Here is a 21466-nt window from a genome sequence, read left to right as displayed (position 1 = left end):
AATAGGGCCTACATAGTGCGTCCTGGTCAACAATAGTGCACTACATAGGCAATAGTGTACTATTTGGGACTCAGCATACCAATTCAAAATATTGTCTTAATGTGTCTCTATTCTGTGTGTAATCTCCTGCTGTTCTCTCCTCTTCTCTAGTGTTCCTTTCTGCCAAAGTTCTCCATTCACATAGAGACCAAGTATGAGGACAACAAAGGCAGCAATGACAATGTCAGTATGGTTGTCTGTGAGTGGTCATGGTGTGTGTCTGTGAGTGGTGTGTGTCTGTGCATGGTCATGGTGTGTGTCTGTGAGTGGTCATGGTGTGTGTCTGTGAGGGGTCATGGTGTGTGTCTGTGAGTGGTCATGGTGTGTGTCTGTGAGTGGTCATGGTGTGTGTCTGTGAGTGGTCATGGTGTGTGTTTGTGAGTGGTGTGTGCCTGTGCATGGTCATGGTGTGTGTCTGTGAGTGGTCATGGTGTGTGACTGTGAGTGGTCATGGTGTGTGTCTGTGAGTGGTGTGTGTCTGTGCATGGTCATGGTGTGTGTCTGTGAGTGGTCATGGTGTGTGTCTGTGAGTGGTTATGGTGTGTGTCTGCATGGTCATGGTGTGTGTCTGTGAGTGGTCATGGTGTGTGTCTGTGAGTGGTCATGGTGTGTGTCTGTGAGTGGTCATGGTGTGTGTCTGTGAGTGGTCATGGTGTGTGACTGGGAGTGGTGTGTGTCTGTGCATGGTCATGGTGTGTGTCTGTGAGTGGTCATGGTGTGTGTCTGTGAGTGGTCATGGTATGTGTCTGTGAGTGGTCTTGGTGTGTGTCTGTGAGGGGTCATGGTGTGTGTCTGTGAGTGGTCATGGTGTGTGACTGTGCGTGGTGTGTGTCTGTGAGTGGTCATGGTGTGTGTCTGTGAGTGGTCATGGTGTGTGTCTGTGCTTGGTCATGGTGTGTGTATGTGCGTGATCATGATGTGTGCCTGTGCATGATCATGGTGTGTGTCTGTGCGTGGTCATGGTGTGTGTCTGTGCGTGATCATGGTGTGTGTCTGTGCATGGTCATGGTGTGTGTCTGTGCGTGATCATGGTGTGTGTCTGTGCGTGATCATGGTGTGTGTCTGTGCATGGTCATGGTGTGTGTCTGTGAGTGATCATGGTGTGTGTCTGTGAGTGGTGTGTGTCTGCATGGTCATGGTGTGTGTCTGTGAGTGGTCATGGTGTGTGTCTGTGAGTGGTCATGGTGTGTGACTGTGAGTGGTGTGTGTCTGTGCATGGTCATGGTGTGTGTCTGTGAGTAGTAATGGTGTGTGACTGAGTGGTGTGTGTCTGTGCATGTTCATGGTGTGTGTTTGTGAGAGGTCATGTTGTGTGTCTGTGAGTGGTCATGGTGTGTGTCTGTGAGGGGTCATGGTGTGTGTCTGTGAGGGGTCATGGTGTGTGTCTGTGAGTGGTCATGGTGTGTGTCTGTCAGTGGTCATGGTGTGTGACGGAGTGGTCATGGTGTGTGTCTGTGAGTGGTCATGGTGTGTGTCTGTGAGTGGTCATGGTGTGTGCCTGTGAGTGGTCATGGTGTGTGTCTGTGCTTGGTCATGGTGTGTGTATGTGCGTGATCATGGTGTGTGCCTGTGCATGATCATGGTGTGTGTCTGTGCGTGGTCATGGTGTGTGTCTGTGCGTGATCATGGTGTGTGTCTGTGCATGGTCATAGTGTGTGTCTGTGCGTGATCATGGTGTGTGTCTGTGCATGGTCATGGTGTGTGTCTGTGAGTGATCATGGTGTGTGTCTGTGAGTGGTGTGTGTCTGCATGGTCATGGTGTGTGTCTGTGAGTGGTCATGGTGTGTGTCTGTGAGTTGTCATGGTGTGTGTCTGTGAGTGGTCATGGTGTGTGTCTGTGAGTTGTCATGGTGTGTGTCTGTGAGTGGTCATGGTGTGTGACTGTGAGTGGTGTGTGTCTGTGCATGGTCATGGTGTGTGTCTGTGAGTGGTCATGGTGTGTGACTGAGTGGTGTGTGTCTGTGCATGGTCATGGTGTGTGTGTATGTGAGTGGCCATGGTGTGTGTTTGTGAGTGGTCATGGTGTGTGTCTGTGAGAGATCATGTTGTGTGTCTGTGAGTGGTCATGGTGTGTGTCTGTGAGGGGTCATGGTGTGTGTCTGTGAGGGGTCATGGTGTGTGTCTGTGAGTGGTCATGGTGTGTGACTGTGCGTGGTGTGTGTCTGTGAGTGGTCATGGTGTGTGTCTGTGAGGGGTCATGGTGTGTGTCTGTGAGGGGTCATGGTGTGTGTCTGTGAGTGGTCATGGTGTGTGACTGTGCGTGGTGTGTGTCTGTGAGTGGTCATGGTGTGTGTCTGTGAGGGGTCATGGTGTGTGTCTGTGAGGGGTCATGGTGTGTGTCTGTGAGGGGTCATGGTGTGTGTCTGTGAGGGGTCATGGTGTGTGTCTGTGAGGGGTCATGGTGTGTGTCTGTGAGGGGTCATGGTGTGTGTCTGTGAGTGGTTATGGTGTGTGCACTTGAATACCACATACAACATTCAGTCTCATCTTTTTCTGTCTCACTTCTAAACGAGTGGGTGGAGTCAGAACAGGGGGATGCTGGGATGAATAAGAACACTGGTCTAATATATTCACGATGGCCTGCTAATTGCCCCAGCCAACTCATCAGAATGCACGTTTATTTCTTGTTTAGCCTCTCCCTCACTAAGATCAGTGAGATTACCAATCAGTCTGTGGGCTTCAGGGCCCATATTCATAAAACATCTTTAGTAGGAGTGCTGATCTAGGATCAGGTCCCCCTTGTCCATGTGATCTAATTCATAAAAGTCCAAATTGATCCTAGATCAGCACTCCAAGTCTGAGAGGCTTTATGAATATGGGCCCAGGCCTCCGAGTCAAGTGGAAGTGGTTCTTTCTTCAGCCTTTCAATGTGGAGCATATCAAATCAAGTTGGATATGGATTTATGCATTGGGGCGACAGGTAGCCTAGTGGTTACAGCATTGGGCCAGTAACCGAAAGGTTGCTAGATCGAATCCCTGAGCTGACAAGGTAAAAATCTGTCAATCTGCCCCTGAACAAAACAGTTAACCCACTGTTCCTAGGCTGTCATTGTAAATAAGAATTTGTTCTTAACTGACTTTCCTAGTTAAATAAATGTTTAAAAAAAGATGGATAACTGTGGGGTAAAGGCTGTGTGTGGTGGTTGATCATCTCTACCATTCCCATCTCTCTACATACATCCTCCCTTTCAATTCTCTTTTTCCTTTCATCCTTTTTATATTGAATAGGAAAGTTTATATTCTATACCTATGTGTTAGGAGAGTTTATATCGTATACCTCTGTGTTAGGAGAGTTTATATCGTATACCTCTGTTAGGAGAGTTTATATCGTATACCTCTGTGTTAGGAGAGTTTATATCGTATACCTCTGTGTTAGGAGAGTTTATATCGTATACCTCTGTGTTAGGAGAGTTTATATCGTATACCTCTGTGTTAGGAGAGTTTATATCGTATACCTCTGTGTTAGGAGAGTTTATATCGTATACCTCTGTGTTAGGAGAGTTTATATCGTATACCTCTGTGTTAGGAGAGTTTATATTGTATACCTTTGTGATAGGAGAGTTTATATCGTATACCTCTGTGTTAGGAGAGTTTATATCGTATACCTCTGTGTTAGGAGAGTTTATATCGTCTACCTCTGTGTTAGGAGAGTTTATATTGTATACCTCTGTGTTAGGAGAGTTTATATCGTATACCTCTGTGTTAGGAGAGTTTATATCGTATACCTTTGTGATAGGAGAGTTTATATCGTATACCTCTGTGTTAGGAGAGTTTATATCGTATACCTCTGTGTTAGGAGAGTTTATATCGTATACCTCTGTGATAGGAGAGTTTATATCGTATACCTCTGTGTTAGGAGTTTATATCGTATACCTCTGTGTTAGGAGAGTTTATATCGTATACCTCTGTGTTAGGAGAGTTTATATCGTATACCTCTGTGATAGGAGAGTTTATATTGTATACCTTTGTGTTAGGAGAGTTTCAATAATGTATTATCTTGGTTGGGCTTGCTATCGGATGCCTATTGCCTCATGTTACACAATGGGTTTACTCATAACTAATCACCCTTCTTCTGGTTTGAAGGACATGTCAAGGACATCCATAGTACACCAAGGTCTTACTCTGTTACATATCTGCATCTCAAATGACAATCTATTCCCTATGTAGTGCACTACTTTTGACCAGAGCCCTGCACTGCATAGGCAATAGTGTGCCATTTGAGATGCAGACAACAGTTGTTTTCAGCCTCGTTCACCTGCTGCATCTTCTTTTTGTGAGAGTTGGTGTGTCAGGGAGAAAGGGATGATTGCCTACAGCTCCTTGGCTACAGATTTGAATTCCCTACAGTATGAAGGACTGATATTCAGACAACCAGAGAAAGGAGAGAAGGGGGAGCAAGATAGAAAGGAAATAAGATATAGGGAGATATTGTGTGTGTCTGTCTGCATGTCTGATCCAGTCCTTTAAACAGGGACTGTTGCTTCTTGTTCTTCTCACCACTGAACCTCATTTCCTGGTGGGGGACACATTCACATTACCATTCCACAACATTTACATGATGTCATATAATAAAAATGATCCTGTCTGTCCTGGGTCGTGTTCATTAGGACATAACGGAAACCATTATAAAACGTTTCTTATTGGACATTTCCAGGTAATCCCTGTTTCAGCTGATTTTCTTGTGTTTGGTGCAAAATGAACACGACCCTGACTTCATTCCTGAGACTAAAGTATGTATTTGCTGAATTTTAAATTCATCCCATCAATGCCTCAATTTCCCAAGGCTTACTTCCTCTACTCTCAAAGACATCATCACTCAGTTCAGTTTTTCATCCTCCCAGTCTACTTATCATGCAAAGGTTGGTAGATGAATACACATTGATGTCAGTAATGGATGGATTTTTGTCTGGATTATTCAACTATTTCAAGGAGGTTATTACTGCACCAGCTCTGTCTCTGTCTCTCCTGTTTCTTTCTCCCTGCTAAATGAGCTAAATGTATCCTCCGGGCGAAAGCACCTGTCACCTGACGAGGTCTAATGGCTTTAATAGGGAAAGGAGTAAATCATTCATAACCGTTAAAAGCCTCGCTTTCCCCCTTCAAACAATGTGATTCTCTATATGATTGGCAGCTCTGGCCGATCAGTATCATGCAATGCTCGCTCACTCAACTTACCCAAACATCAGAGCTCCACCTAGTGGCTGCTGTGGGAATGACCGTTCATTAAGCTTCACTCCTAAGATCACTGATATCTACATAGATAAGGTGTTGCTGAAATACAACGTCCTCATCATGGGTGTCCCTACATCTTAGACTTGGAGAACAGTTGATTATGTTCTCTCTCTCTCTAAAATGACATGCCCATCTTTTTCTCCCTCAGATCTTTGACAGCGAGCCCAAAGGGGAGGAGGAGATAGAGGTGTGCTTAGTGGATATCGCCTACGACGAGATCCCAGAGCGCTACTACAAGGAGTCTGAGGTGAGGAGGTCAAAGGTTAGAAGTCAAGGGTTAGGAATCCCAAGTCACTGTTTCAGCAGCAGTGGACTTCGACAGTCACAATTCTCCATCGTTTTCCAGTACAAGTGTGTACTTGTACACTCACCGGCATGGATTTAAAACCATATGATTGGTCTAAGCATTGGCTGGCGTGAGTTTCCACCATTGTTAAACCCATGTTAGAAAGTGTGGAAGTGTACTTTTTTGGAAGGAGTGGGGGGGTGAACTCTGGGTGCTAGAAACCTGGTCATTTCACAAAGTCATAAAAAGTGTAAGAGGGTGATAACATAATATCTAAGTGAATACGGTCTTAGAAAAACTGCACTATCTAGAACCTAAAAGGGTTCTTTGGCTGACCCCATAGGAGAACCCTTTGAAGAACCCTTTTTTGGTTCCAGGTTGAACACTTCTACCTGGAACCAAAAAGGGTTCTACCTAGAACCAAAAAGGGTTATTTTATGGGGACAGCCGAAGAACCCGTTTGGAACCCTTTTTTCTAAGACTGTATACAAATCCCCTATACAAATCTCATATCTCATTTGCTCATTTCTCCTCTCAGCCCTGAGGGTCAGCTAGCTGCTAGTTTCATCAGAGAGAGAGACCTCTAGCTGGTCATATCTCCCCTCTCAGCCCTGAGGGTCAGCTAGCTGCTAGTTTCATCAGAGAGAGAGAGACCTCTAGCTGGTCATATCTCCCCTCTCAGCCCTGAGGGTCAGCTAGCTGCTAGTTTCATCAGAGAGAGAGACCTCTAGCTGGTCGTATCTCCCCTCTCAGCCCTGAGGGTCAGCTAGCTGCTAGTTTCATCAGAGAGAGAGAGACCTCTAGCTGGTCATATCTCCCCTCTCAGCCCTGAGGGTCAGCTAGCTGCTAGTTTCATCAGAGAGAGAGACCTCTAGCTGGTCATATCTCCCCTCTCAGCCCTGAGGGTCAGCTAGCTGCTAGTTTCATCAGAGAGAGAGGCCTCTAGCTGGTAATATCTCCCCTCTCAGCCCTGAGGGTCAGCTAGCTGCTAGTTTCATCAGAGAGAGAGACCTCTAGCTGGTCATATCTCCCCTCTCAGCCCTGAGGGTCAGCTAGCTGCTAGTTTCATCAGAGAGAGAGGCCTCTAGCTGGTCATATCTCCCCTCTCAGCCCTGAGGGTCAGCTAGCTGCTAGTTTCATCAGAGAGAGAGACCTCTAGCTGGTCATATCTCCCCTCTCAGCCCTGAGGGTCAGCTAGCTGCTAGTTTCATCAGAGAGAGAGACCTCTAGCTGGTCATATCTCCCCTCTCAGCCCTGAGGGTCAGCTAGCTGCTGGTTTCATCAGAGAGAGATACCTCTAGCTGGTCATGGCTGCCATTAACCATGTTCACCGCTGTATCCCTGCTCTCCTTCACGTTCCATTCTTCGCTCTTCACAAGCCTCAGGGAGGGTTGATGTAGGGGTGGATGGAGGGAAGGGGGTGGAGGGATGGAGGAATACATGGTGTTATCTTCCTCAAACAGCCTCTTACAGCTTCTCACTCCTCTGATCACCAACTGGCTATCTGCCTCTCCATACATGTGTGTGTGTGTATGTAGTTGACGTCTTGGGTTGACGTCAGGGTTGACGTCACTTCCTCTTGAATTTGCAGACGTGTTGCTGTGCGTTTTGTTGCTGTGCGTTTTGTTGCCAACCTTACTTTGCTAGCTGACAACTTTACGTTTTTTTCTTTTAACTTTTTTATTACCGTTTATATTTTTAGTTTTTCCATCTCAACTTTTTTCCCTCATTCAAATTTTTCACTCCGGATGCTTTATCTGGACATGGTTCGTCAGTACTTTCAACAGTCGAAGCTAAGTAGTAACATTAACATGATGTCTTTTAATTGCAGTCGCTGTACTCATAATATACAGGAGAACGATCGCCTTACGGCGAGGATAGCTGTGCTACAAGCCCTTCAAGCTGCATACTGGATCCTATTCCAACTAAACTACTGAAAGAGCTGCTTCCTGTGCTTGGCCCTCCTATGTTGAACATAATAAACGGCTCTCTATCCACCGGATGTGTACCAAACTCACTAAAAGTGGCAGTAATAAAGCCTCTCTTGAAAAAGCCAAACCTTGACCCGGAAAATATAAAAAACTATCGGCCTATATCGAATCTTCCATTCCTCTCAAAAATTTTAGAAAAAGCTGTTGCACAGCAACTCACTGCCTTTCTGAAGACAAACAATGTATACGGAATGCTTCAGTCTGGTTTTAGACCCCATCATAGCACTGAGACTGCACTTGTGAAGGTGGTAAATTACCTTTTAATGGCGTCAGACCGAGGCTCTGCATCTGTCCTCGTGCTACTAGACGGATTTACAGAAACCTGGGAATTTTGGGAAAGTTGCTGGAATTTTGCAACCCAAATTCACATTATACCAGAACAATGATATCCAGTTGAAGTCGGAAGTTTACATACACCTTAGCCAAATACATTTAAACTCAGTTTTTCACAATTGCTGACATTTAATCCTAATAAAAATTCCCTGTCTTAGGTAAGTTAGGATCATCAATTTATTTTAAGAATGTGAAATGTAAGAATAATAGTGGAGTGATTTATTTCAGATTTGATTTATTTCATCACATTCACAGTGGGTCTTTAGTTTACATACACTCAATTAGTATTTGGTAGCATTGCCTTTAAATTGTTTAACTTGGGTCAAATGTTTCAGGTAGCCTTCCACAAGCTTCCCACAATAAGTTGGGTGAATTATGGCCCATTCCTCCAGACAGAGCTGGTGTAACTGAGTCAGGTTTGTAGGCCTCCTTGCCCGCACACGCTTTTTCAGTTCTGCTCACAAATTTTCTATTGGATTGAGGTCAGGGCTTTGTGATGGCCACTCCAATACCTTGACTTTGTTGTCCTTGAGCCATTTTGCCACAACTTTGGAAGTATACTTGGGGTCATTGTCCATTTGGAAGACCCATTTGCGACCAAGCTTTAACTTCCTGACTGATGTCTTGAGATGTTGCTTCAATATATCCACATCATTTTCCTTTCTCATGATGACATCTATTTTGTGAAGTGCATCAGTCCCTCCTGCAGCAAAGCACCCTCACAACATGATGCTGCCACTGCCATGCTTCACGGTTTGGATGGTGTTCTTCGGCTTGCAAGCCTCCCCCTTTTTCCTCCAAACATAAAGATGGTCATTATGGCCAAACAGTTCTATTTTTGTTTCATCAGACCAGAGGACATTTCTCCAAAAAGTACAATCTTTGTACCCATGTGCAGTTGCAAACCGTAGTTTGGCTTTTTTATGGTGGTTTTAGAGCAGTGGCTTCTTCCTTGCTGAGCGGCCTTTCAGGTTATGTCGATATAGGACTTGTTGTACTGTGTATATAGATACTTTTGTACCTGTTTCCTCCAGCATCTTCACAAGGTCCTTTGCTGTTGTTCTGGGATTGATTTGCACTTTTGGCACCAAAGTACGTTCATCTCTAGGAGACAGAACGCGTCTCCTTCCTGAGCGGTATGACGGCTGCGTGGTCCCATTGTGTTTATACTTGCGTACTATTGTTTGTACAGATGAACGTGGTACCTTCAGGCATTTGGAAATTGCTCCCAAGGATGAACCAGACTTGTGGAGGTCTACAACTTTTTTCTGAGGTCTTTGCTGATTTCTTTTGATTTTCCCATGATGTCAAGCAAAGAGGCACTGAGTTTGAAGGTAGGCCTTTAAATACATTCACAGGTACACCCCCAATTGACTCAAATTATGTCAATTAGCCTATCAGAAGCTTCTAAAGCCATGACATCATTTTCTGGAATTTTCCAAGCTGTTTAAAGGCACAGTCAACTTAGTGTTCATAAACTTCTGACCCACTGGAATTGTGATACAGTGAATTATAAGTGAAATAATCTGTCTGTAAACAATTGTTGGAAAAATGAATTGTGTCATGCACAAAGTAGATGTCCTAACCGACTTGCTAAAACTATAGATTGTTAACAAGAAATTTGTGGAGTGGTTGAAAAACGAGTTTTAATGACTCCAACCTAAGTGTATGTAAACTTCCGACTTCAACTGTATAACTTGGTAATGTGCTCAAAGCACAGAAGTTTTTCCTGCCCATATAAAAAAAATACTCTCGGTTCTAGGTTGTGGCTAGACGGTATGCAGTTACTGACGAAAGTGACGCATAAATCAAAATCTACATTTGTTGGTGGTTTGGGGTAGAATTGTAGCATTTCAACTAACCCTAAACCTAACCATTGTCCTAACCTTAACCTAATGCTCCTAACCTGCTAGGTTAATTATCCTACCCTGCTGTGTAAATTCTCCTAACCTGCTAGGTTATTATCCTATCCTGCTCCATAAATTCTCCTAACCTGCTAGGTTAATTGTCCTATCCTGCTCCGTAAGTTCTCCTAACATATCTGGATTAATTATTGTATCCTGCTGCGTAAGTTCTCCTAACCTGCTAGGTTAATTATCATATCCTGCTGCGTAAGTTGTCCTAACCTGCTAGGTTAATTATCGTATCCTGCTGCGTAAGTTCTCCTAACCTGCTAGGTTAATTATCGTATCCTGCTGCGTAAGTTCTCCTAACCTGCTAGGTTAATTGTCCTATCCTGCTGCGTAAGTTCTCCTAACCTGCTAGGTTAATTATCGTATCCTGCTGCGTAAGTTCTCCTAACCTGCTAGGTTAATTATCGTATCCTGCTGCGTAAGTTCTCCTAACCTGCTAGGTTAATTATCGTATCCTGCTGCGTAAGTTCTCCTAACCTGCTAGGTTAATTGTCCTATCCTGCTGCGTAAGTTCTCCTAACCTGCTAGGTTAATTATCGTATCCTGCTGCGTAAGTTCTCCTAACCTGCTAGGTTAATTATCGTATCCTGCTGCGTAAGTTCTCCTAACCTGCTAGGTTAATTATCGTATCCTGCTGCGTAAGTTCTCCTAACCTGCTAGGTTATTATCCTATCCTGTCCGTAAGTTCTCCTAACCTGCTAGGTTATTATCCTATCCTGTCCGTAAGTTCTCCTAACCTGCTAGGTTATTATCCTACCCTGCTCCATAAGTTATCCTAACCTGCTAGGTTAATTATCCTACCCTGCTCCATAAGTTATCCTAACCTGCTAGGTTAATTATCGTATCCTGCTGTATATGTTCTCCTAACCTGCTAGGTTACTATCCTGCTCCGTAAGTTCTCCTAACCTGCTAGGTTAATTAACATATCCTGCTGCGTAAATTCTCCTAAACTGCTACATTAAGTCAATTCTGTTCGTAACTGTATACCATCTAGTCCTTACTTGTCACGCCCTGACCTTAGTTATCTATGTTTTCTGTATTATTTTGGTTAGGTCAGGGTGTGACGAGGGTGGGTATGCTTGTTTTGTATTGTCTAGGGTTTTTTGTATGTCTCGGGGTTTTGGTAAATCTAGGTATATGTAAGTCTATGGTGACCTGAATTGGTTCCCAATCAGAGGCAGCTGTTTATCATTGTATCTGATTGGGGATCATATTTAGGTTGCCATTTTCCCTTTTGGTTTTGTGGGTTCTTGTCTATGTGTAGTTGCCTGTTCAGCACTCATTTGTACAGCGTCTCGGTTTGTTAGTTTTGTTCAGTGTTCTTTCTTATAATAAAGAATTTGACTCAACCTAACCAAACTTTATAACGCGTCTCATCTGCAATCACGTAAAGTGCCTCCAGGTTTCTCCTCCTGTGCACAGCGTGTGTGTGTGTGTGTGTGTGTGTGTGTGTGTGTGTGTGTGTGTGTGTGTGTGTGTGTGTGTGTGTGTGTGTGTGTGTGTGTGTGTGTGTGTGTGTGTGCGATGCATCCCTTCTCACCATCCCAACACTGAGACACCTGACCTTGCTAATGAGCATTACAGTATAATGAGTCCCCAGGGAAGTGTGATTAATTCATGCGTAATGGGTACTGTTTGTAACGAGAAACCCCCCCAGCGGGCTGCTCCAGGCTGTGCTCTCCATAAGACTTGTACCCTCCTGGTACCGACCATCCATTCTGCTGGACTGCTGGACAAAGAAAACATGGTTCATTCATACTTGTCAGGATGTTTACTGCAAAACTCATTGTGTCAGGAATGAAATTGCATTCCTGTATAGAGACATAACAATGAGGTGAGACAGTGGCACTATGCTCATGAGCTATGTGAAAGTTATATTCTTCAATGTCACTATGTCAAAAGAAGTCCAACATTGGATGTACCAATCCGGGACTGTAGCTTTAATACTGTTCATACTGTGTTTCCATGGTTCCCTGTAGGACTTGCGGTACTTTAAATCAGAGAAGACAGACCGGGGTGTTCTGCAGGAGGGCTGGATCGACAACCAGGAACCCATCATGTGCTCCTACAAACTGGTGACAGTCAAGTTCGAGGTGTGGGGTCTTCAGACACGGGTGGAGCAGTTTGTACACAAGGTCAGTCCAGTTATGTCCACCCACCATTTCTGTATTCACACACACACACACACACACACACACACACACACACACACACACACACACACACACACACACACACACACACACACACACACACACACACACACACACACACACACACACACACATCCATTTCCTCTCCCTTCAATTCAATTTAGCCCCCTCCACCCCTACCTAAAGCCCTGTTCCCCCTCTGAGCTGTCCCTCTCCTTGCTTGAGGGTCTCTTTCCCTAACATCACACACACACACACCATTACTCATACAGGGACACACATGGCTAACATTAACTGGTGGAGGAGTGGAAGAAAGACAGAGAACAACTCTTAAAGTTCATCCTCTCTGACTCACTAAGTCTTCTAACCTCCTTTCCTCTCTGACTCACCTGTCCTCTCACTAAGTCTTCTAACTTCCTTTCCTCTCTGACTCACCTGTCCTCTCACTAAGTCTTCTAGCTTCCTTTCCTCTCTGACTCACTAAGTCTTCTAACCTCCTTTCCTCTCTGACTCACATGTCCTCTCACTAAGTCTTCTAGCTTCCTTTCCTCTGACTCACCTGTCCTCTCACTAAGTCTTCTAGCTTCCTTTCCTCTCTGACTCACCTGTCCTCTCACTAAGTCTTCTAACTTCCTTTCCTCTGACTCACCTGTCCTCTCACTAAGTCTTCTAACTTCCTTTCCTCTGACCTACCTGTCCTCTCACTAAGTCTTCTAGCTTCCTTCCCTCTCTGACTCACCTGTCCTCTCACTAAGTCTTCTAACCTCCTTTCCTGTCCACCCTTCTTTCTTTCTTGCTCTCTCTTTCTCTCTTTCTCTCTCTCTCCCTCCCTCCCTCCCTTTCTTTCTTTCTCACTCTCCCTCTTTACCTTCCTTATCCTTCTCTCTCCATCCTCAGGTTATCCGTGACGTCCTGCTCCTAGGACACAGACAAGCCTTTGCCTGGGTGGATGAGTGGATTGGTGAGTTTGCGTCTTGTCTCTGTCCCAGTTAGTTCACATGTACGCTCAGATGTGAGCTAGCTTGTTTATACTGTGTGTATATATATTATTATTATTACATTTCAAAATATATATATTTCATAGTATTGTATTTTATTGAGTAAGGAGATGGAGAGGGAGGGAGATGCAGACTAGTGCTGGGGCCAGGATTCTTACCCACACACTGAGGGGTGGCGTGTATGTGCTGCAGTGGCCCAGTTACCTGCTAGACCAGCCTCTGGCACATAACTACTATCTACTTCTATGTGACCATGATCTTCGCTCTGCCTAATGTAGGACCTAGGCCACGGCACCAAGCACTGCTACTATCTATTATCTGTATATTTGAGTTTGTGTTCATTTGTCTGTTTCCTGAAAGCTATCTCAAAATATCAGTAACTCATCTATACAAGCATTGATTTGTGTTAATAACCATTATTTTGTATGATGTTTTTAGTCTGAGAATGTATTGTCTAAACGTGTCTTCACTGTTTCATTGATTTGCTTCACTGTTTCAACATGAGCAAAAGGCTTATAACATGGATCTGTGTGGCCAGGATGGTCAAACACAAGGTACACTGCAACAAGACTTGAGTTCAATACTACAGTATTTAAAATACCTTAAGCATTTGCTTTAACCTGCCTGGAGGGCCAGGTGGGCGGGGTTTGTATTTCCAATACTTTTTTATTGGTTCCAATGAAACAGGCAAGCTCAATCAACCACAGCTTCAGTATTTCAAATCATTTCTAACGGTATTTGAACACATCTGACTGAAACTACACTTCTCACCCTGCTGTTACATTTGTTAGCAGCCTTTTTTTAGGAAAAAAGACAATTGATAGGCCAGACCACTCTTTCGTACATTTAGAATTATGTACTTAACTCTGTACGTTTTTTAAAAAAGCTGACGCATCACGATTGTCATGGAGAAGGAACATAAACATTCTTAATAATAACAATAATGATTCAATGTATTTATAAATGTTCTTTTTAATCCCAGGCCCCAGTCCCCGTCAATGTAAATATGAATTTGTTCTTAACTGGCTTGCCTAGTTAAATAAAGGTTTATAAAAAAAAATTATAAAGCCCATTTCTCACAACCAATATGCTTTCTCGCTGACCTTCATCAGAGAAGCTCCCACTTGAGATGTATCCACTGCAAGAGAAGGATTCAGAGAGTCTGCACACAGATACAGAGAGCACTTGACTCAGTGCTGTATGGGTCATAGGATGAGAGAACGTGAGAGCATGGCGAGAGTCAGTAACTATTTTATTTGGGACTTACAGAGCCTGGCTTTAAAGATAGAGGAACATTTAAGACCACACGAGCCTGCTCTTTATCCCTATTCACATACAACATGAACCAGTATACAGTACATAATTAGCACAGTAGATACACTATAGCCTTAGGTCAATCTAGATTGCATTGTTCCCCTTCCTCCAAGAGCTGTGGGAGATTCAGTGAAAGTGGCTGTATCACTGGAGGCCACTGAGGGGAGGATGGCTCATAATAATGGCTGGAATGGAGTGAATGGAATGGCATCAAACACATTTGATACAATACCACCAAATCTGCTCCAGTCATTACCACGAGCCTGTCCTCCCCAATTAAGGTGGCACCAACCTCTTGTGGGCTGTATATCATCTGGGTCATATTAATTTAGCACCAAACGGAAGAAAATCAACTGAATCAGAGGGACTACCTGTGCAATAAGAAAAACATGTTTTTATTTTCTGTTGCAAAACGTTGTGTGCCCTAAATGAAGACGTCCCTGCTGTACAGCAGTGGTCCTTCCCTCCATCCTTGCATTGTGGTCTTCCACAGCCTACATTACTAAGGCTTGTCTAATAATATTCCTGAGAGCGTGTATCTTATACCATAAACCACCACTATATCAAACCACCCTGTGTCCACCCACTAATGCGCTGCTCCACTTCACATTAAAGGCAGTCAAAAAACATGATTTTCTTTCTTTTATATTTATTTCCACACTACACTACAAAACATGGTTCCAAAAGGGTTCTTCAGTTGTCCCCATAGGAGAACCCTTTTTGGTTCCAGGTACAACCAGTTTTGGTTCTAGATAGAACCCTTTTTGTTTACATGTAGAACCCTCTGTAGAAAGGCTTCTACTTGGAACCAAAAGAGTTTTACCTGCAACCAAAAAGTGTTCATCAAAGGGTTCTCCTATGCAGACAGCCGAAGAACCCTGTAAGGCTTTAGATTGCAACTTTTTTCTAAGAGTGTATGAGGTTGGAATAATACTGTTAAATTGTGAACATTATGATAATTCCCTTTTAGTGTAAGAGCTATCTAAAATGTCAGCCTGTTTTGATGGGATGGAGTTGTGGCCTGCCTGGTTAAATCACTAGGTGGTAAATTAATTCATAGACTGATAAGAAAGAGAGTTCCAAACCTCTCTGCTAGTTTTCAGTTCTCCCAACTCAGACCAATCCCAGACAGTCCTAGAAAAATTCTTGCTTGAGAAATTGTTCTTTGCTAAGATAAATTTTTATTTCTATTTTACCATTTAAATTTAAATCAATCACAGTAAGGTACTTAATCGTTACCCCAAAATGATTTGATATTGAGATAAAAATGGCTGCATTGGACCTTTAACATATATCCATACCTGCCCATGACTTACTCTATATCACCAAGGGGCTGGTTTCCCAGAGCCAGGTGAAGTCTTTGATTTAAATCATTCTCAATTGAAAGTGCATTTTATTCCAGGACGATACTTAATTCACTATAGAAACTGGCTCTCAGGGGAAGGAAACAGTTTAGGGAACAGAAAAACCTTGTTTGAACGGGTTTCTAACTTTATCATGCTGGTCAGAAAACTGGAGCAGAACAAAAAAAATGGTGGTTCTGTTCGGAAACAAAACAATTGGAAAATTGCCGGCCCTGTTTGTTGGTTTTTACTCTCATTGCACAGTCACTTCCCTGTAACATAGCTCTGCAATGGAAAGGCAGCACTCTACATGTAGAATCAGACAATACTGGGCAGTTTCACCTGAATTTAATGTTGTTCTGGCTACTTTGACCATGTTATCACTGCTTTTTGGCCCATCAAGCGTTTGTCACTAATGGTTAACTACCCGCAGACTACGCTAACTTCCCCAGCTCTTTATGGTTGTGACCACCTGACCTCTTGCCGACCCTTCCCACAAGGCCTTGCTCCTCCTGCACCAAGTACCCCAGCTAGCTAACAGGTGGCGTGGTGGTGGTCTGGAACATCTCCACAGATATAACTTGGGATGATGTGCAGGAGTACGAGAAACACATGCATGAGAAAAACAACATTAGAGTTGGCCATGTCCAACAAGCACAGCATACCACATCATAAACTCACCTGCCACCCACCGCCATCACTGGACGTGGTAGAGAGCCTTGAGACAGCCAGCCGTATGTCTTCACTCTTCCTTCACTGTTTCTCTGTCTGCTGGTGACTCATCTCCCTCTTCCTCTCTGACTCATTTCATGTCATCCATTCAAACACACTCAAACGTTCATGCATTGTCATTGACTGCATCAAACTTAATGCTTTGTTTGTCCTACCGGAACAGCACAGAACACGTGTACGGACCCAAACACACACACACACACACACACATACACAAGCGCACAAGCACACACACACACCAAAGCACACACACACACACACACACAGGTGAGCAAGTCACTGTTAGCATTTCACTGTTAGTCTACACATGTTGTTTACAAAGCATGTGATGAATTTGATTTGACACACACACGCACACACGCACGCACGCACGCACGCACGCACGCACGCACGCACACACACACACACACACACACACACACACACACACACACACACACACACACACACACACACACACACACACACACACACACACACACAAGCACAGACACACACACACAAACACAGACACTTGTGAGCAAGGATGATGACTGTGTTACTGTATCTCCTTTGGAACACACACGACTGATGATGAATTCAGATTTGTGTTCAGAGCAAGGAACATCTTTTCATGTATTGCTTGTATTCATCTCCAAGAGCCTTTGAAATGTAAGCTCTTTTAAATCCAACAGGTGAAGGCAGATACGTATTTACTGTATAATGTAATTGTGTTATTACACTACAATGCTAAGACATACAGTAGATGTCATGGGGTTGAATATATATCCCTCTCTCTCCCCTCCTGAAGAAATGACCATGGACGAGGTGAGAGAGTACGAGCGGGCCACCCAGGAGGCCACCAACCGTAAGATCGGACCCTTCCCCCCATCCATCTCCATCACCGAGACCCCCCTGGCCTCAGTGGCCCGCAACGGGCCCTCCAGCGCCCCCTCCACCCCCCTCTCCACGGAGCCTCCAGAGTACCTCTCCGTGCCCAAGGACCGACCCAGGAAGAAGTCAGCCCCAGAGACCTTGACCCTCCCCGACCCCAATCGCAGGGACTCAGGCTTCAGGCTGGCTAGCATCTTCTCCTGGGGCTCAACCCCTAGCCCCCAGCCTGAATGAGAGGGGGACCCATAGGTGTGGTATACACCTATCTACATTCAGGGGGTGGCTATGTACATCCATTTTGTCCCCTAGACAACTTATGTAAAAGGGAGTGTTGTTCACAGACCTCCTGTAACTTGGTGGTGTGGTAAACGCCTCTCCACAGACAGTTGCTGGTATCACCCTGAAGCCAACCACTGTCACCAACTAACTGTGTCTTGGTCTGCCTTTGCAGAGAGATAGTCAGTCTGATCACCAGGCAACACTTGGAGAGGAGTCTCAAGGCACACACCAAATACATGTACGCGCAAACACACACTCACAAACATACACACACACACACACACACACCACACACACACACTGAGTGTCTTTTAAAAACCTCTTGAACCTCTCCATTGGTCCCATCAAAACACAGCAACCAGCACCATCTACCAGCCAGAAAGCTCATGTGGAGGTCAATTATAGTCTGATTTAATTTAGTTCACATTCCTCTGAATACTTTGTGCTTCTCTTCAGTGTCTCAGTCCTCTTTCATCTCAGTTGATACTGTATCTCAGGGTTTGTTACCTAGATACACAGAGATCTGATAAATAGACTCTTGAATCAGCACACTCAATCTTTATGCATATGGATATAAATGTGTGGGATGATCAAACTCATTTCCTCCTTCTTTCTCATTGCAGTCAAGCCCTCTTATTGGTTGGAAATTGACGCCATGTAATTAAAGATGTAACTATGTGTTGGTTGTTATTCTTGGTTTGTTGTAGATCGCTGTGAACAGTTAGAGTAAAACGGTGGATTTCAGGAGAGTGTTATTTTATCCTGTGTTTTGTTTTGTAAATATGTATATTTAAGAGTTATCTATTGTAAAAATGCTGAATTCATTGATGTCTTTCAATGCTATGGAATTGCTGTAATCTCTGTATTGGAGAGAGAAAAAGAGGTCTGTGTAGAGCTCTAAAGTGGAGGCGTTCTCTTTCTGAATTCTGTTGGTATAGTTTTGTTGACCATGGTGTCCTTTAAGACATATATAAATGCATGGTTTGAATATCCAGCCTCTGCTTGTCTTTTAAACTGGGGAGAAAATGTACTTTTGAAATGGCAGTCTTCTATACGGTATGGGGCTTTTCCTTTGTTTGTTACAGACTACGGCAGGACAAAACATGTCTGATCAATGTTGTGATTTGGCTTTTAGGGATGATTTAAGTCATGAATTTGCAATCATGTTGTTGTTGTGTTTTATATCAAATCAATAAAATAAATATTGCTCAAACATCTGGTGTCATTCATATAAACGAAATGACAATAAATGGGGGAATTGTGATATCTGTAGTTAATCCGTTTTTTGTTGAGTTTATTAAACTGAAATGACAAATGGGTTAGGTTAGTAGGGTCTGGCCCACTAGTCTGCAATTTGTCACTTGCAGTCAATGGATGTTATTGTACGTTAGGGTAGGCTCCTTGCTATAGCTTTTTTACAACCAAACCTACGTTGTTTCTGTAAATAGCATGTTGTGGAAGGGTCCAGACACTTTTTTTGTGTGATTTCACTTGATTTTGAGAAACTTACCCCCAACCAATTTCCTCATCCTCGTTGTGCAGTATGGGGGCTCTGAAAACAACATGAACAAAGGCGCCAAAAACACTTCTAGAAATGCAAAAGTCTTTGCATGTTGTACACATTAAATTGTGTTATTTCTAACTTCCGCAATGTTATATTCCATTTTGTTGAGACTCGAGTGATACCTCTCCGTCCGTTCTACATGTAACTGTCAAACTAAAAGAAACACGAGTAAATGAGGAATACAAAGTATATTGAAAGCAGGTGCTACCACACAGGAAGTTCCATACACTTGTAGAATCTATGCCAAGGCGCAGTGAAGCTGTTCTGGTGACTCGTGATGGCCCAATGCCCTATTAAGACACTTTATGTTGGTGTTTCTTTTATTTTGTCAGTTACCTGTAGCAGCAGGCTACACAGAGAATGGAACAGCTGGATTGGGGAAGCAGCTCGAGTCGCAATAAATGGAATATAAAGTCCGGAATGACACAATGTCATGCTGTACTGACAGCATTTTTGTTTCTAAAAGGGTATCGTATCTGGGTGTTTTTGGAGCATTTGTTCATGTTTGTTCAGTGCCACCGTACTGCCCAACAAGGATGGGTGGTATGAGAGCTTCAAGTTCCTTGGCGTCCACATCACCAACAAACTAACATGGTCCAAGCACAACAAGACAGTCGTGAGAGGGCACGACACGACCTATTCCCCCTCAGGAGACTGAAAAGATTTGCCATGGGTCCTCAGATCCTCAAAAGGTTCTACAGCTGCACCATCGAGAGCATCCTGACTGGTTGCATCACTGCCTGGTATGGCAACTGTTCGGCCTCCGACCGCAAGGCACTACAGAGGGTACTGCAAACGGCCCAGTACATCACCGGAACCAAGCTTCCTGCCATCCAGGACCTCTATACCAGGCGGTGTCAGAGGAAGGCCCTAAAAATTGTCAAAGACTCCAGCCACGTAAGTCATAGACTGTTCTCTCTGCTACCGCACGGCAATCGATACTGGCGTGCCAAGTCTAGGTCCAAGAGGCATCTTAACAGCTTCTACCCCCAAGCCATAAGACTCCTGAACATCTAATCAAATGGCTACCCAGACTATTTGCATTGCCCCCCCCCCCCTATTTTACACCGCTGCTACTCTCTGTTGTTATCATCTATAGATAGTCACTTTAATAACTCTACCTACGTGTACATATTACCTCAACTAACCGATGCCCCCGCAAATTGACTCTGTACCGGTGCCCCCCTGTATATAGTCTCGCTATTCTTATTTTACTGCTGCTCTTTAATTACTTGCTACTTTTATTTCTTAGTCTTATCCATATATTTTTTAACTGCGTTGTTGGTTAGGGCTCGTAAGTAAGCATTTCACTGTAAGGTCTACACCTGTTGTATTCGGCGCATGTGACTAATAACATTTGATTTGATGAAGTGTTAATGTCAAATATACAGTGAAATGCCTTTCTTGCCAGGTCTAAACCCAACAATGCAGGAATCAACAAGAATGTAATACAAAAAATAACAAGGTAGAACAAAAACACAATAAATAAAAATAAGAAAACGAGAAAGTAAGAATATTATATACAGCGTCAGTTCCAGTACCATATTTACAATGTGCAGGGATACTGGAGTGATAGAGATAGATAAAGTATTGTATTGAAACAGGCAGGAAGCAGGTCTCGAAACCTCAACCTTCTAGCCCGAAGTCCAACGTGCTATCGACTGTGCCACAAAAGCATGCTCAAGTGGGAGAGTCGATATCCGCGCATATACAGTTGAAGTCGGAAGTTTACATACACCTTAGCCAAATACATTTAAACTCAGTTTTTCACAATTCCTGACATTTAATCTTAGTAAAAATTCCCTGTCTTGGGTCAGTTAGGATCACCACTTTATTGTAAGAATGTGAAATATCAGAATAATAGTAGAGAGAAATATTTATTTTAGCTTTTATTTCTTTCATCACATTCCCATTGGGCAAAAAGGATACATGCACTCAATTAGTATTTGGTAACATTGCCTTTAAATTGTTTAACTTGGGTCAAACGTTTCATGTAGCCTTCCACAAGCTTCCCACAATAAGTTAGGTGAATTTTGGCCCATTCCTCCTGACAGAGCTGGTGTAACTGAGTCAGGTTTATAGGCCTCCTTGCTCGCACACACTTTTTCAGTTCTACCCACAAATGTTCTATAGGATTGAGGTCAGGGCTTTGTGATGGCCACTCCAATACCTTGACTTTGTTGTCCTTAAGCCACTCCAATACCTTGACTTTGTTGTCCTTAAGCCATTTTGCCACAACTTTGGAAGTATGCTTGGGTCATTGTCCATTTGGAAGACCCATTTGCGACCAAGCTTTAACTTCCTGACTGATGTATTGAGATGTTGCTTCAATATATCCACATAATTTTCCTTTCTCATGAAGCCATCTATTTTGTGAAGTGCACCAGACCTTCCTGCAGCAAAGCACCCCCACAAC

The 21466-nt window shown here is 43.7% G+C and overlaps 1 pseudogene; it reads left to right on the top strand.

The window, feature by feature from the left end:
* Positions 1-17441, top strand: part of LOC120044672 — a 33858-nt pseudogene extending 16417 nt beyond the window's left edge.
* The last annotated feature ends 4025 nt before the right edge of the window (positions 17442-21466 follow it).

This window comes from Salvelinus namaycush, chromosome 3 (assembly GCF_016432855.1).
Source record: "Salvelinus namaycush isolate Seneca chromosome 3, SaNama_1.0, whole genome shotgun sequence".
Classification (NCBI taxonomy): Eukaryota; Metazoa; Chordata; class Actinopteri; order Salmoniformes; family Salmonidae; genus Salvelinus; species Salvelinus namaycush.
This window is presented reverse-complemented; position numbering and strand designations above follow the sequence as displayed.